This window comes from Meles meles, chromosome X (genome assembly GCF_922984935.1).
Source record: "Meles meles chromosome X, mMelMel3.1 paternal haplotype, whole genome shotgun sequence".
NCBI classification, from domain to species: Eukaryota; Metazoa; Chordata; class Mammalia; order Carnivora; family Mustelidae; genus Meles; species Meles meles.
In genome coordinates, this window is record NC_060087.1 from 6,301,922 (window position 1) to 6,319,139 (window position 17,218).

The following is a 17,218-nucleotide window of genomic DNA, read 5'->3' on the forward strand; positions in this document are numbered from 1 at the left end:
GTGCTGTTTATCCGCACAGACTTGATTTGTTTACCTGTGCTGCGGGGTTGTGCGGTCGCTGCATGTTAAGAATTACTGTAAGGAGCGACCCCATGAAATGTGTCCTTGACCCCATTGACTGAGAATGCAGAGTTTCCCCTCCGGGGCCCGTGGGAGAAATGATGTATGTGTATCCGCTCCACAAGCTGTGCTGTTAATGAGCTGCTTCACTTTCTGGATAGGAACATCTACTCCTGTTTGTTTCTCTGACTATATGGCTAGGAAACTCAGCATCCAAGTTCGGTTCCCTTGCAGCTAAACTTTGTGTCCGCTTCCGGGCTTTGCCTGTGGTCCTCATCTCCCAGCCCGTCCTTGGTGCCATCCCCTTCCGTTTGCGTTCCCCGCTGTGGATCGTGTGTGTGTGTATGCGCGTGCGCGTGCGTGTATGTCTGGAATCATCATCCAAGTCCCTTTTCCTCTCTCCCGGTGGAGGACGGCGGCGTCTTTTAGTGAACGAGCGCATTGTGGTTTCTTGCAGGTTGTTGGCTCACAGCAGCTTTCGAATTCTCGTGTGTTAGCGGCATCTTATTTTAATCTGGCTGCTTCCTGCTGAAGTACATCAGGACAGAGTATGTTTCTAAATTTAGCATGGTGGAGACTGGGGCAAAAGCAGCTGGTGCGCAGACCCTAGGTGAAGCTTTCTGGTCTTTCTCGTCTGAAAATTAAAGTTCTGTCGTATCAGTTTATGAAAGAAAGATAAAACAGTTAGCAACGCTCTGGACTCACTTGATTTTCCTGGGGGAAAATAAAAAGCTTACACCGTTGTACAAAATACCTTCTTTGGCTTGCAGGTCCATCTAATGGAGCAGAAATTCTTTTTCTGTCTCGGGCAGTGTGGCGGAGCAGTTCCCTCAACGCTCCGCTGGAAGTGGGACCTTGGAGCCCTGAATAGGCTCCCAACTTGTTGAAAAGCAGGAAGTGAAAAAGAGGTTACAGAAGTCAAAGTTCCTAAATGTCTCCCACCAAACAAGTGTAAAGAATTAGTGCGCCGGGGGGGGGGGGGATTCCTGGGTGTCTCCGTCGGTTAAGCGCCTGACCCCGATTTCTGCTCAGGTCATGATCTCAGGGTCGTGAGATCGAGTCCCGCCTGTGCATGCTCCCTCTCTCTCTCTCACAAAGAAGTAAGTCTTAAAAAAAAATTAGTGCAGAGATTAGAGCTGTTTCCTGATTTATGGGAAGGAGAGATTGGGCACGACGTCTCGTCTTGGGATCAGTTCCGAGCCTCAGCTGCTCTCTGTCACTAACCGCGAATACTGATGGCCTCCGGCAGCCGGGGCTGGGCTGGGTATTCTGTGTGAAGGGCCAGAGGTCAAGGTCCGGGAGCGCACATGTCCTTAGTGACAAGGCTGTGAGGTGATTGCCTCACAGACGGACTGCAGGGACAGAAGCAGTTTTGGGCAACACTTGCCCGGTGTCTGCTGTGTGCCAGGGAGCGTTCTCCGCTCTGCCCACGTATGAATGGTGGCGTGTCCTCCTCGCGTCGTTGTGAGGCTTTGGTTAGTTACCCCGCTGCCCGGAGGAGGACCCGGAGGCCCGAGCATCGCGGGCCTGGGTCACACACCTGGCTGGCAGGGGGGCCGCCCTTCTCGCAGAGCCCTGTGGCCCCAGCGTCTGTGCGGTCGGTGCCGTGGCTCTGTGTTCACTGTGCAACCAGAGCAGTGTGCCCGACGGAAGCGCCTCTGGTGGCCCGGCGCGGGTCCATGGGGAGCTTGCGGAGAGGGGGCTGTGGACGGGTGACACAGAGATGGTAACAACGCAGGGTTTGGACATGTGGGTCCTTTGAAAGGGTGCAAGGCTGGGGAATGCGAACAGTTGTGCGTCACCTGGGCAGAAGTTGGGGTGGGGTGTTCTTTTTGAGGTGCTTGTAGTAGGCGCTGACCTGGAATTTGGAGGATGTGTAGCAGCACCCCAGTCTCTCCTACGGCTTGCTAGCAACACGGCCTCAGGCTCGTGACTTCAGGCCCTTGGTGTGGGTAGGACAGATTACCTTAAAAAAAAAAACAAAAACAAAAACCTTTAAAAATTGCATTTTTGGAAAAGTCCAGGGTTTAAAAGTCATTTGGAAGGCATCTGTTTCCAGATGGGTATGGTTTGGAAAGCTGGATGTTTGCAGGTTTGCCTTTACAGGGGTTCTTCAACTTCTTTCAATATGGGGGAGACTGCGGTGTGTTTGTGTAAGAGTGTTGGCTGTTTTTAGTCTTAGTTTTGCATTTGAGTTTTTATTTAGGACATCCTCCTGATGGCCTGAACATGGAGGTGACTCTTGGGGAGTTGTGCTTGGTGAATGGGAAGAGGGGTGTGTGTGTGACTGTGTGTGCAAGCGTGTGTGTCTTAATAGTTCTTCATTGGCTCATCATGGACATTGGTGTCCCAAGTTTTGAGGTGTTTATGTAAGCAAATAATTGAATTTAATTGTTTTACAAAAGGGATTTGCTTGCAGCACTGTTAACTGAAACCCAAGGCAGTATAATTGACCTTTCCAGGTGAGCAGGGGAAGGCGTGTGTTTGGGCAAGGATAGAAACTGAAATGTGAGCCCCAGGACCATATGGCGTTCGGAAACTTTTATCATAATTTCCGTGAATAGACAATGTGCTTGACACTTACATTGAAAATTATGCTTAATGCTCACTACACAGTGTGGAGACGGTGCTCTGGGAGACGAGGAAGAGATTAATTGAGATTCTGTTCTACCTCTCCGTGCGCTGTGTCATCTGTAAACAAAGAACTGAGTACCGTCCTGTGAGGATTATCTGCATCCAGTCTGCTTGTGTACCTGTGGGCAGAGACTCCAATCACTTTTGACCGACAGTTTGATGAATAAGAAAGATGTTATCCTAATACGTTCATGTGTCTTCTTTAAATGTGGTTCTTTTTCTCACTAAAGATTATTTCCTGCCCTTAAATGAGATTTATCATTCTAATTTAAATAATAATAAATCCTTAGAAACAAATATTGTGCAGAAGATAGCTTATTAAAATTTGCTGTGGGTTTGTTTTCTTCCCCCATCTCCCCAACCGTTGGTGTTGGGTCTGGAGGGATTATGTACTTACAAGCCCAGTTGGGTCATGTCATTACCTTAATCCCACATCAGATTTTCACATGACAAACCATAGCTTGGTCTTTCTGTCTAGAGTCTGTTTGGTATATCATCGTGTGAGCCAGGGACCCATTTTTCATTTGCTGGGAGTGGCGTACGGTTGGATCTAGTGGTGTGGGGTGGCGGGTAAATGATGCATGTGTCTGACCACATGCTTTCAGATGCATCATCAGAAGCATTGGTTTTGCTGGTGATAGAAGCCTGGAAATCTTGTTATTAGCATCATAAGAGTTTTAAAAAGAAATCAAGTTTATACGAGGATCTTGTTTGGTGACCGTTTGCTTTTTGAGTAGTTCATACGTTCCGGCTGACTTTGCAACACCTACATATATAATGAAATGTCAACGTTTTGCAGGAACGAATCGATATTAGTTAATTAATTAATTAAATGACTTACATGAATGATAGATGAAGAAAATGTATTTCCCCATTGATCCTTAAATAAAAAATGATTTCTCCCAAACATTTATTTCCTTGTTCCCACAGTGCTGATACGTTTCTTTTCTGAGTCGGAAAAAAACCAGTAATGACTTCCTTTTGGTTTTGAGCCTGCCCTTAGTTTGTTTTCAGGGCACACCTGTTACCTGCCTGCTGTATGGTGGGCACCAGGCTTTAAAGGAAGTGTCTCCCAGGGATTGGGATGAAACACTAGACTCATTGGCTTTGTCTTGGGCGCACAGAACTTTTGCAATTTTGTGTTTGTTTTTGCAGTTTTGGTTTTTGCGGTTCTGTTTTCTGTCATGGTCATTGTTCATAGAATGTCTGGATAACCATTTGTTGTGTTCGTGATGTTTGTTGAATGAGATTTCAAGGAGTGCATGGAGACCCAGAGACTGCCCTGGTGTGCCCCTGTAGTGTCCACCCCCTAGAGAACCCCCTGAACAGAAGTAGAGGGTCTTCAGGTTCTTAGGAGGAAGGAAGCCGTAAGGAGTGAAGTCCCAGGACCTCATACTGAAAATAGTAGTGGTGAGGAGTTCGAAATTACTTTCCATTTCTTCTTCTGAACATTTTTTCTTCAGAGCATCTGAACATCTCCTCTTTGATATCGTTGTGAGAGCGGTGCTATAGGTGCTGCCTCTCCTTTGCTGTTGCTTTTTTCCTGTTAGTCATAGTCTTTCGATTTGCATTAATATGGTAACCGCTGGCCACACGTGACTGCTTACACTTAAATTAAACAAAATTAAACAGAAGTTAAAAGCCAGTTCCTCAGTTGCCCTCGCCAGACATTTCAAGTGCTTAGTAACCACATGCAGCTAATGGGTACCTTAGTGGTCAGTGAAGACGAAGTGCAGAGAGTTTTACTATATAGATGAGAGATGGTTATTCCGATTTTTTGCCTAATAGGTATTCTAAGGAAGAGACGCTGGAAAAAATCTTAAGTCTGAAGAAGAGAGGAATCTCATACCAGGTGACTAGAACAGGGGATAAAAAGCACATGGAAATTACTACGTGAAAGCTCATCATGTCATTTTCGAATATTAGAGATAAAGGCAGTATCTAAGCAGTATCCTGGATTTAAAAGTCACGTAAAGAATCTGAAATCAGAAGGATACCAGGTTTCTTAATGGCAGCATTGGAAGTTGGAAAAGAGACTGAGTTAGAATTCTGTGCAGATAATCTTCCCTCGGAACTTAAAGTCTTTCTTCTGACTAGTTGTTAACTCAGAGTAGAATGGAGATGTTTGTACGTATTCAGGATATCAGTAAAATTTAGCTTTTATATATCAGTTCTCAGAAATCTACTAGGGAAAGTGTCCCACTGAAATGAGAGAGTAAACCAAGAAAGGGGGAGATTTGGGATCCTAGAAACAAAGAAAATGTATTCTCAAGATGTTGTGGTTTCAAGGCGGCACGGACTCTTAAACAGGCTTAATGCTGTCAAGTACAGACCAAAACGGAGGCAAGAAATTTCGGAAGGTCTGATGTGTGTGTGTTTGGGAGATGTAGGAGTGAACGGGGGGAAACCCATAGAGCTGACAGATTATCTGAGAATTCTGATCATGTGAAAAACTGAAACAAAGGATTGTGGACCCTGCTGGAAGAATTACCAAAGGATATAAAGCCAGAAACGAAAATGAAGGAAGTAAAAACAGATGCACTTAGTAACCCAAGGAAAACAAAAAGGTTGCATAAGAAAGGAGTCATCATCGTACTATATTGCTTGCTCGCCAGTGTCCACGCCGTTGTTGTAATGATATGTGTCAAGTATCGATTTGATCAGAGACGGTTATGCTATTGGGAAAAGCGGTAGGTTAGCGTAGGATTGAGGATGGAATTGAAAAAACCAAAATCCTCACCTATGTGTGAGAAAATCAACTAAGTGATATCCAAAGCTGATAGGGCATATTTTGAGGTTTTTCGGAAACATGGAAGCCATACCGGGGATCACTGCCAGTAGAACAGACAGTTCTGGGATTTGAAAATGGTTGCTTTGAAAATAAGAAAAATCTAAAAAATAAAATTAAATTAAAAATGGTGGCTTTGAGAAGTAGAATTGGGGATAGATGGCGTTACAAAAAGCTTCTACGTAAAAAGAGGAGTCTTTTGCCTCACCTTTTGCCTCGCCTCATTGTTTTGCTTTTTAAAACAACACACGTGTATTACTTTGATATTTTAGTGGTCGCCCTTGGCAGAATTGATACTTGGGCCAGATAATTTTTTGCCTAAGAAGGGCTCTGCTATGGGCTGCATCCCTGGCTTTGCCAGATGCCAGCCGCGTTCTTCCTCCAGTCCTGACATCTAAAAATGTCCCCAGACATCGCCCACTGTCCCCCGGGAGACAGCCGCATTTGAGAACCACTGATACAACGGATTTAAAATCGGTTACTGAATGAATCATTGCCATACATAAAAATGCTATTCAGTATTGGTGTAATGCAGGAAACAACGGCTTCATTACACAGAACTTGAACCTCATGGCGGATGAAGTGTTCAGCATTCTCTGGTTCCCCTTGCCAGTATGTGGCTTAGCCCCTGGCTCTTGGCCCGGGTAATTCAGGGCTCACTAAAAAAAGAAAGGACTCAGGAGGAAATTGCAGCTTCTCTGTTATGCTCAGTGGCTTCTGAAAACATATTTTGGATTTTTTGCATTGTTTTCATGATGGTCCAACTTGAGTTTCTCTGGGGTGCCAATGTTAATCATTACGGCAACTTGGGGAAAATACTGCAGCCTTTAGATATATTTCCGTGGTTGGTTGGCTGTGGGACACATAGATGTATACATTCTTCTCCCTCCCCCCACCCAGCATCCTTGTGCAAGTTCTTGGTTCAGTTTTTTGCAAGTGTTTTCCCTTAGAATTTACAAAGGAAGTCGACAGGAAAATGGTTCCTCGGATTTTTTGATGTGGATGAAACCTCATAAATAATTTAATACCCTCATTTCACAGCTGAGGACTCTCTGATCCGGAGAGAGTTTCTTATAATTAATTGGGAGCAAAGTGAGGCGTGTAGATCTGCCCTTCTTTTTTTCCCCCATAACTTTTATTTTTTCTCTTTTGATACAACAGTGTTAAAAGTGATAATACTCCTGCGTCATGGAGACGGAAGGGGGTCAGGCAGTGGGTCAGGCGTCTGGCAAGTTGTGTCAGCATTTTCACACAGTTCGGGACTCTGAGCGTTGTGTGCCAGGGGCATGAGCCCGTGTAAGCTTAGAGAAAAAGAGAAAGATCGCGGCTGGCTCAGCTAGGGGGTCCCGGGCTCGCGCTCGGGAGGAACTTTGTGGGTTGTCTGGTGTTTTGGAGTCGCCCCTGCTGGGAGTGGGCTGTCTGCAGGGCGAACTTGCCTGGGTGGCCTCCTCTTACCTCTGCCGGGTGGGGCACTCGTGCTGTCCCCTGCCCAGCGCCCTGGGACTGTGCTGCACCCGTCGCCTCTCCTGACTACCCCGAGAGTGTCACCTGATGTTTTTAGAATCCTCAGTGCCCTCTTGCCTGCCTTTGTTGCCTCTGGAACCACTCAAGCTGCAGCTCCCCTTTTCTGCCTTGTCGCCTGACTTCGTGGGCCAACGGGAATGCTGCCGCCTCTGTGAAGCCTCTCTAGATTTCTTCCCTGTAGTGAGCATGCGCAGAGAAGACTGGTTTCTTGTCATCCTGTCATCTGCTGTCCTCGTCATCTGTATCAGTGGCTGTTATTTGCTCGTCGTTCCATGATTTCTGAGAGATATCTGTCCCTAGATGCCAAGGATCCCACAACCCCCTGGATTTCCTCCTACCCCTCTGCACACCCGTGTCTCATCGACAGCGCCTCCCTTCAGCGTTTCATCCTCGGCTAGCCGTCTTTAGACCAGGGGTTCTCTGCAGGGCGCTTGTGCCCCCCAGGGGACGGCTGGTAACGTCTGGGGTCAGTTTGGGTGATCACAACAAAGGGAACGGATGTGTGGGTTGCTACCAGCATCTAGTGGGGGGAGCCCACGGCTGCCACTCAGTGCGCAGCGCAGTCCCTCCCCAGTGGAGTTATCTGATCCCCGGTGACAACCGTGCCCGGGGTGAGAAACCCGACTTTGGGCATTCCCGTTCAGGTGCGGAGCGTTTGAAATCCTGGTTACAGGATGACATCCAGAATTAACTCTGCAGCCGTGCCCTCTCCTGAGGGCTCAGACTGGGGTCCTTCGTGACCTCGTCAGTAGTCCACTGATAGCTAGCATGGGCGTTTCAGAGTGAACACGCGAGAAAGTCTTGCTGTTCTTCTCTTCCGTCCACCTGCATCTCCGGAAATGGCACCACCTTCCAAACTGTTGCTCAAGCCCGAAGCTAGAAGTCATGCTGGGTTCTCCTCTCCCCTCCCCTCTCCTCTCCACGTGCTTCCCCCCACAGCCCTGTACACCGCGTTTCATGCCAGCACCCTGTGAGTCACTGGTGGCTCTCCGTTGAGCAAGAGACTCTCTGGATTTTGTTCTAAGCACGACAGGAGCCCCTGAAGGGTTTTTTAAAATAGCCGGACGATCACGTCTTCTTTTCTCATTAACTCTGGTGCTGGGTGAAGCATAAGGTGTAGAGGGGCCTGTGCAGGATCCGACTCCATTCCGTGGGCTGCGAGGTCCTCTGTGACCCGGACCAGCCATTACTGACTTCTGGTGCCCAGCCCACTAGCCCGCCTCCCTCCTTCTTGCCACGGGGAGCCTCACCACAGGACCCTTGCACTTGCTGTGTCTGCATGGTGGCCTCTCGCCCCCATTCTTGCTCCCTCCTTAAAGAATGCTGCCCCAGGCCCCAAAGTGAGTAAACTCCTTGCCCTGGTCACCGTGTCTTCTCCCACCAGCTGGAGTTGCAGTTCTGTCACCCAACGTGCCCTCGCTTGGCGTTTGCTTTCTAGTTTATCGTCCCTGCTCTTCCATCACCAGGTTGCCCCGCTGCTCCCTGCCGACATGGGAACATTCCGCAAGGCCAGGCACCGTGTGTCCCTAATACCCGGAACCGCAACGAGCATCGTTTGCATTTTCCGCAAGACTGAATGCGCCGTCGTCAGTAGAAACTTGCTGAGTTGGGTTGAATGTAGAAATACCTGTGTTTTCATGTAGCGTTTTTTAGGAGGGGTAGGACAAGATGTGTCTGGTAAGAGCGGAGTGGATTTTTTCAGTTCTCGACATTCCCTAGTAATAGGCTCCTAATTGCTCGCGCGATAATAAAACCGACCAGATTTGTGTGCCTTCACTGGGGGAGCACGCTGAGGAGTCCGCGGTGGTGGTTGTGTGACTTCTGACATAGGGATTCGTCCGGTTTTGTCATTCCCTGATTCAGATATCTGCGGGCCTGTGGCATGGACAGCGGTGTACTTCAAGATGTTTTCATGGTTGCTTTTGCCTTACTTGGTTATTTGTCATCAACAGGTGACTGAGGACAGAAAACAGGCCTCGAAATAAACCCTCGAAGGAAGAAGGGATTTGCCTACACTTGGCTCTGAGTAAGTGAAATTGTAAAAATGGATTTCTTATTATGTAATAAATATCCTGTCAACCTCTTCATATTTTCTGGGCTTAAAAATTAAATGTTACTGTATTGGCTCTAAGTCCTGGAAATGGTGATTTCTCAAGATTTCTTGTAACAGGTAGTTTTGCTAGCCAGAAAATGCTGTGTGTCTGCCTGACATGCTTCTTTCTGTTGAGCTTCTGGAAGTCCGAGACTTCAGGAAAGAGAAATGGAGATGGCTGGCACAATCTGCAGCTTTGCAGAGAAGTATCGTTCCTGCTCTTCTTTCCCAGATGCGTTTGAGGCATTCTCTGTCTTTAGAAGGTGACTCGTGACCAGCAAGGGCTTCTGACTCTTGGTCCGCCACGCGCCCCGTTCTTGTTCTTCTCGGTATGTGTGTGCGGACTAATGGGCACCACATAACCGCTTGTGGACCAGCCAGGGTCCTTCAGAACCACCTTGTCGGCACGGCCTGTGACGGCGGCCCCTACAGCTGTGTTTTCCCTCGTTCTCAGTCCCTCCTGGGCTGTCCTTAGAGCAGAAACAGTCCAGAGTCCCGGAGAACAGGCCTTCGGGGGCCTGGAGTGCTCTCGTGGCAGCCGCGTCCGCCCGGTCTACGAAGAGGCCGGGAGCCCTCAGATCAAGGACGTCCTCTTCAGAGCGCTTGGTATGAAAGATCTTCAGTCTCTGGGATGACCATTGGTTCAGTCTTTTGCCTCTGGAGCACTGGGGCGTATACAGAGATGTGGGAAATGTGTCTTGTTTTGGGGGGGCGAGGCCTTGTGTACCCATGAAGTGGGGGGCGTGGCAGACAGCTGCAGTGGAAATGGGTGTCCCATGCATGGTGTAGACGATCTGTGCCGAGGGAATTCTGAGCAGTGCTCTTTTCAAAAGTTTTATTTATTTTATTTCTTTAAAGGTTTTATATATTCTCTGAAAGAGCATGTGTGTGCAGGGGCAGGGGAAGGGCGGAGGCAGAGGGAGAAGCAGACCCCCTGCAGAGCAGGGAGCCAGAGTGGGGCTGGGGGTGGGGGGCTGGATCCTGGGATTCCGGGATGGTGACCTGAGCGGAAGCGGACACTTGCGCAGCTGCGCCACCCAGACCGCCCTGAGTTCTGGTCAGGGCGCTGAACAGCACGTGGCCAAGCCGCTGAGGAGGCTGGACGTTCCTCCTGGAGGCAAGACTCCCGATGGGTGTGCGGGTGGACGGAGTACGGATGTGTGCGGAGGAAGTTCGTTCTAGGCGGGTAGGCGGGGGCTGACATTGTGGGCAAAGGAGAGGAGTCTGGAACAGCAAAGCTTTTTTTTTTAAAGATTTTATTTTATTTATCTGACGGAGAACTAGCGAACACAAGGAGGGGAGCAGCAGGCAGAAGGAGAAGCAGACACCCCGTGGAGCAGGAGCCTGATGCGAGGCGCTTGAACTCAGAACCCTGGGGTCGTGACCTGAGCCCAAGGCAGCCGCTTCACTGACTGAGGCCCCAGGGCGCCCCACTCCTTTTTGTTTAATAGGGAAAGTTGATAAAGCAGCCTGGGGGTTGGGGGTTGGTGACGGGTGATGGGGGAGCAGAGAGGGCGCGGGAAGGGTGAGCACTGTGACTGGACGGTGCCTACGCCGTGTTCGAAGGAGACTTTGACTCTTAGTGCTAGGGCCGCAGGGTGTCATCGACCTGGACGGCCCCGGGGACTGCAAGCGCGTCGGTATCGCAGGGACAGCCTGTAGACTGAAAGGGCACTGGAGGGTCGCTCAGAACCAGCCCGCACGGGGCAGAAAGAACAGCAGTTGTGACAAGATGGCCCCAAAACACATGTGTGACAGATGTCGGCGGCATTTGGTCACACCTTCCCTGAGACAGTTCGCGGAGGGGACGTGTGCTGGGGCGCTCTTGGCTGGGTTCGTGGACTGTGTGCTCATCAGTCACACAGTCACTTTGAACGCTGCTGTTCCAAGTTGATGTTAGACTCACAGGAAGTGGCAGAGACAGAGCTGGGAGGTCCAGAACAGCCCCCCCCACCTTCCTGTAATGGGGGATCACCATCCGAGACCTGTGCTCTCACAGGGGTAGATGGCGGCATTTGGTCACAAATGGGTGGATCACAGAGCTGGCCCCGTGGACCAGATGCAGACCTTCTCTGCATCTCACCAGCGTTCACTGAGATACTCAGTGTTTTCTTCTGGGCTGTATGCCGTTTGCTCGGCGTGGAGGGGATGTGTTTGTGTGTGTCTTATTCTAAACATTTGATGTCTGCTTTCTCATTTATCTCCTACTGCTGTCCTTCTTGCCGTCTAAGTCACAGGATGGGTGACCACTTCTCACCGGTTCCTCTTCATTCGTACAGTCCAGGAAGGGCACGAAAGACCCAGGTGCTTGTGACCAGAGGGAGCCGCAGCTCAGAGCACTGGTGCAGTGGAGCCTGGAGGGTTGGATCGTGTTGGAGTTGATTAGGACTGTGGGGCGCTGGGGGGCTCAGTCAGTTAAGCGTCTGCCTTTGGCTCACGTCATGATCCCAGGGTCCTGGGATAGAGCCCCACATCATGCTCCCTGCTCAGTGGGGAGCCTGCTTCTCCCTCTCCCACTCCCCCTGCTTGTGTTCCCTCTCTCGCGGTGTCTCTCTCTCTGTCAAATTAAAAAAAAAAAAAAAAAGGACCGTGCATTGTAATAGGGACAAGACGGGGACTCTGGTTGGTGTCAGCTGGCTGTTGCGTCGTGTTGCAGACCAGCCCCGTTGAGGGGGTTTCATTCTAACTTAGTAAAGGTGGCGCCCCAGAGGGGCCTTCCAGCAGGCTCAGAGTGCGCGGTGGGGGTGGAGCGGGGTGTGGCTGAGCTGGTCTTACTGTCTTACCCAAAGCAGTTAAGCCTCAGAGGTGACCTTGGAACCATCGCTTCTTCACTTAAAGGTGTCAGTTCCCTGTGGATAATCCAAGAGCACAATTGCATTTTGTGGTCTCCGCGGGTGAAAGGTCCTTGGCGAGTGCTGTTGGAGAACACAACCCAGCTTTGTAAAGGCGCTCCCTGTCAGTGTGCCGCTCGCATGTACTCGGTGTTGTTTTCTTTCAGACTCCGTTTGTGCTTCACCTGCTTTTGCAAAGGCCCAGACGTGCACGTGGGACCGCGCAGACGTGGCCTCCAGGTGATCAGGAGAGCGGCTCCTTGTGGGAAGCTGGTATTGCTTTTCTCCGGAGCCCAGGCAAGCCGGGAGGAGTGCGCCCTCTTCCTACCTGACGGACTGAGAGTCAAGTGACTTTCTTCACGTTGCAGTTGGACTCACACGGACATTAATTAAGTTCTTGATGAATTAAACTCAAGGATAAACTCTTGAAATTGGCTTTAGGTGCTGGTCGTGACACAGCCAGGAAGGGGCCTCAACATGATGAGACAGTTCTTTGGTTTCTGACGTTTTTCAGTACTGTCTCTTGTAATAAACCAGGATGTTGTTTCCCCTAGTATTTGCTTTGTAAACAGGGGTGGTTCCCAGGTGTCTCTCAGTTCAGGACATGGTTGTCAGCGGGGGGTGTTTTTTCCCCCAGGGGATACGTGGCAAAGTCTGGAGCCCTGCTTTTCAAGCCGCGGGGGGTGTGTGGGGACGGGACACTGACATCTAGGCCTGGAGGCGGGAGGCTGACAAGCACCTACCAGGGCCCGGGACGGCCTCCCTCACGCCCTCCCACACCCGAGAGTCACCTGGCCCAAGTGTCAGTCGTGTTGAGGTCACCTGGTTTGGGACATGGCTCACAACTTTGCGTGTGTAAACTCCAGCCCTCTGTCCCTGTCCTAGTACTGACTGTCGGCCCTGGCATGGGTCTGAAGCACCGCGGTGGCCAGTTACACGCCTTGGGCCTCCTACAGTGACTCCAACGCTCAGTGTGACTGTAAATTTGGAAAAGAATGAGGCTCTAGGCCTGGATTTCTATTCCTAATTTATGTGTTTCTTTGTATTAAAAAATAGTTTTTTATTGTGCTGAAATACACATATCATGTAATACACTACCTTAACGTTACACTTTAGAGTTTCGCCTCACTGTCATTACGTTCACATTTTTGTGCAACTTTCTGTCATCTTCCCAAGTGGAAACTCTGCCCCATTAACATGGATTCCCGTCCTCCAGCCTCTGGCACGCACCATTCCCCTTTCTGTCTCTGGATTTGCCTGTTCTAGGTATCTCTATAGGTGCCATCATACAATATTTGTCTTTTTTTTTTTTTTAAGATTTTATTTATTTACTTGAGAGAGAGCAAGAGAGACAGAGCATGAGAGGGGAGTGGGAGAGGGAGAAGCAGGGTCCCCACTGAGCAGGGAGCCCGATGCGGGACTGGATCCCGGACTCCAGGACCATGACCTGAGCTAGGCAGTCGCTCAACCAACTGAGCCACCCAGGAGCCCCGTATTTGTCTTTTGCACCTGGTTTATGTCCGTTAGCATCGTATGTCCCAAGCTCATCCCCGTGGTAGCATGCGTCAGAATGCCCTTCCTTTTTGGCGCTGAGTAATGCTCCGTTCTGTGTAGAGACCACGTTTAGTTTATCTGTTCGTCCACTGGTGGATGGTTGAGTGGTTTACAGCGAAATAATTTCAAGTGGGATCCCCTGTGACCGGCTCGTCACTGCTGTTTAGACAGAGCTAGCCAAGGACTGTGGATTCGCGTGCTGAAATTGTGCTGTGCCCACACAGAAACTGCCAGACCGTTCCTGCGGCACGCCCTCAAGTGCTCTTAACACAGCCTTCTGCTGTCTTCGGAACCACAGGTGGCCCTTGATTGACGGGGTTGTCCATGGAGATGCAGGGGTTTTTGGGTAAATGTAGTGCAGTTCTGTAAATTTATTTTCTCTTCCGTATGATTTCCTTTCTCTCTCTCTCTCTTTTTAAAGAGATGTGTTTATTTCAGAGAGCGAGAGAGCGTGCACAGGCCAGTGTGAGCAGGTGGACGGGGAGAGGAAACCGTCTCAGGCGGGCTCCCTGCTGAACGCGGAACCCAGTGCAGGGCTCCACCTCACAACCCTGGGGTCAGGACCCCAGCTGAAATCGAGAGTCGCACGCTTCGCCCACTGAGCCACCCAGGCGCCCTTCCATACGATTTTCTTGATGGCGTTTTCTTTTCTCCGACTAATAAAAGCCGACTTTATCATGAGAACACAGTGTGTAATACAGGTCACGTGCTACACATGCGTGAACTGACTGTTCATGTTGTCTGTAAGGCTCCCGGTCATTCTGGGGCAGCTGGAAGTTTGACGCAGGGTTTCAGCTGTGTGGGGCGTGGGGGTCCTTAGGCCCTGAATTGTTCAGGAATCAACTGTACTCTTCTGAGATGAGCTTTATATGTTTCTCCTGCTTAGCTTCCAACGCAGGAGCAGTGGAAGTATTGAAAGCAGGCGCAGAAGCTTCCAGAAAGGCACCCCTGCCTCCCACTTCCCACCATGCGCTCTTGCAGTGGGATCTCCTTCCTCCCTCCTTCCTCTCTCTGACTGGACCATCCCGCACCTGTCCTTGAACGGGCTTTCTTCTTCCCACCTCCTGGGACCTCACTTGGGCTGTGCGTGGATGCTCTGTGGAAGCATCTTTGCAGCCAGCATGCTGAGATCTTTACGTGAGAAGGTGTTTGGTTATTCTGACACACGATGTCTGTCATGGCACAGGGCTTAGCACTGGGCTCTGACTTTGTCCGGCCGGTTACCTATCCCAGCACTCCCCCAGGACTCATCCCAGTGCTCTCCCCTTACGGGCGTGGTCTCAGAGCCACCCTCGGTGTCTGACTAATCACACGCCCCAGTCAGAGTGCATTTCTTTGACGTTTTGGTGCGAAGTAGGACAGAATTGATGAGGCTTTCTGCGCTCATTTGTGTGTGCAGATAATGAGTGCTTTCCGAGCGCTGGGGGCTAGGGATGGAGCGGGGCATGGAGAGGGCTGCGGCAGCTGAGATGGGCTTTGCGGTTGCTGGTGGGAAGACAGGTGGAGAGCCAGCGCAGAGCTCGCTGAAGCAGTTGAAAGCCTGTTGCAGGAGCCAGAGCCGGTGGAGTGGTTTATCTTCCTTCACAAAGTGCTCTCGTGGCATTTTAAGTTCCTCAGAATGACGTCTGCTTTTTTATTTCAAACTAATGAAATAAGACACTCTCACCCACTTGTCGTTTTGTAAATCTGAAGAAAAGCTTTCTTTGTAGGGCAGGTCCCCCCAGCAGGAGGATTTGTCCGGCTTAGACAGCGGGCTGCATTTAATCTCTATTATATATTGCTGATTAATTTTAAGTACGATTTTAAATTTTAATTTATGATTTCTTTTTAAAATTAATTACATTATTGGGTGTGTTCATTATTTCATTAAAAAAAACCTCCCCGTCGGAAGCACCGTATTTGGCCTTTAGTATCTTCTCCGTTTGCTTTAAAGACATTTTTCTGTGTGACCACATGCGATTGGGTTTACAAAATATGGATTCCCCTAAACCCCTAAGTTTCAGTTGCAGACGGCACGTTTGCCGCTGAGTCCTTTTCCCAGTGTTTGCCTCCAAGAATACTGTCATTTCGTGCTCTGTAGCTGTTTATCTTTGTCAGAGGATGCAGGGTAGATATTAATCTTGTATGAAATTCAGATAAGCAGGGAGCGGATGGATTTATGGCTCTGGAAACCTCTAAACTCTGCAGCTGTGCTGAGTCGTTAACCTGTGAATAAGGAAATTCTGGACCGTGGCTCGCAAGGGCTGGCGTGACCCGATGGGCACACAATCCATCACCTTGTCGGGGACAGACGTCTGCTGCCACGTCTTCTCGGGTTTGGGCTTACTGCTGTCCTGTCGCGCTCTGGGCTTCCGCCCGGCCAAGAAGGAGTGCCGAGTCGTGTACTCCACACGAGCCTCCCCAGCTGCAGGCAGAGCTGCCCCGCATCCCAGGAGCTGTGGGGGTGCCAGGGGCCAAAACAAGTTCCCAGGTCTTTCGTCTCCAGAGGCTGGGGAGAGCACAGCGCACCCGTGTCGGGCAGGGACCGGTGCACGAGAGGCCCAGCTCCAGCATGGAGGGGACCTTCCCGGGCGTCTTAGTAAACCTGCAGTATGACTTCTTCAAGAGGACGAAAGCATGTGCAAGTCGTGGCGGGCTGCACTGGGCCGTGCGGGGATTTGGGGAATGGCAGTGACACCGTTCTGCGGGACCAGAGCTGACGGCCGAGCGTACCACTGAACGTGTCAGATGCTTAGACACGAGGCGCTCTGGTCGGTGACTTGCCTCCCAGCACTGTGGCTAGGACACACTTCGTGTAGGACTATGGAGGAGGGGGCTCAGGTGAGCAGGGAGCATCTCGTCGCCCCGTATGTCGGAGAGTCTCCAGCAAGAAAAAGTGTCCTGTCTAGAGGGTGCAAAAGCAGTTTTGTTTTTTAAAAAACGATTTTATTTATTTATATGAGAGGGAGAGAGCTTGAGAAGGAGGATCAGAAGGAGAAGCAGACTCCCTGCTGGGCAGGGAACGGGATGCAGGACTTGATCCCAGGACTCCAGGAATGACCTTAGCTGAAGACAGTCGCTTAACTAACTACGCCACCCAGGCACCCCGCAAAAGCAGTTTTGAAAAGGTAACCCCTGTGTTGCTACAGTCAAGTAGGTGAGTACCCCCAGACTGCCTTGACCCGCACTTCACTTCATCGGAGTGGAAGTGGCCCGTGCTTGGCTGTGTGAACCGTCCTGGAGAAGGACTTGTGTGTTCTGAGCGCGTACATCATTCACAGCCCGTGCTAGGTGGGCGAGAGCAGCTTTCACCAAAGGTATGTTTTGAACCGCTTCATGGAGACATAATTCACCTACCATCCCATCCATCCATTCATTCATTCATTCAGAGTATCTGATTCCATGGTGTTTGGTATATTCACAGAGTTTCACAACCGTCCCCACGATCTTAATTTCAATGCGCCAAAAAGAAACGCCGCACTCCGTAACAGCAACTCTCCGGTCTTCCTACCTGGCCCCTGGCAGCTACTAGTCTGCTCACTGTCCCTCTGGATTTCCCAGTTTGGGGTATTTCGTTAAATGGAAGCAGAGAATATGTGGCCTTTCATGACTTGCTTCTCGCTCTGCATGGTGTCTTCGAGGCCCAGCCGTGTTGTAGCACATGTCAAAGCTGTGTTCCTTTTCAGCCAGATGATGCCACTCCATCGTATGGAATGATCCCCGGCTCTCTCCCCATTCCTCAGCTGACAGAGACTT

At 50.1% G+C, this 17,218-nt stretch overlaps 1 protein-coding gene across 5 annotated transcripts in view; it reads left to right on the forward strand.

Moving 5' to 3' along the window:
- TBL1X (transducin beta like 1 X-linked) overlaps positions 1-17,218 on the forward strand; it is a 197,217-nt gene that overhangs the window by 63,899 nt on the left and 116,100 nt on the right. For all 5 annotated transcript variants that reach the window (XM_045996463.1, XM_045996465.1, XM_045996461.1 and 2 more), the window contains exon 2: positions 8,959-9,032. The gene's annotated coding sequence lies outside the window, so the exon portion shown is untranslated. The remainder of the gene's footprint in view (positions 1-8,958; positions 9,033-17,218) is intronic.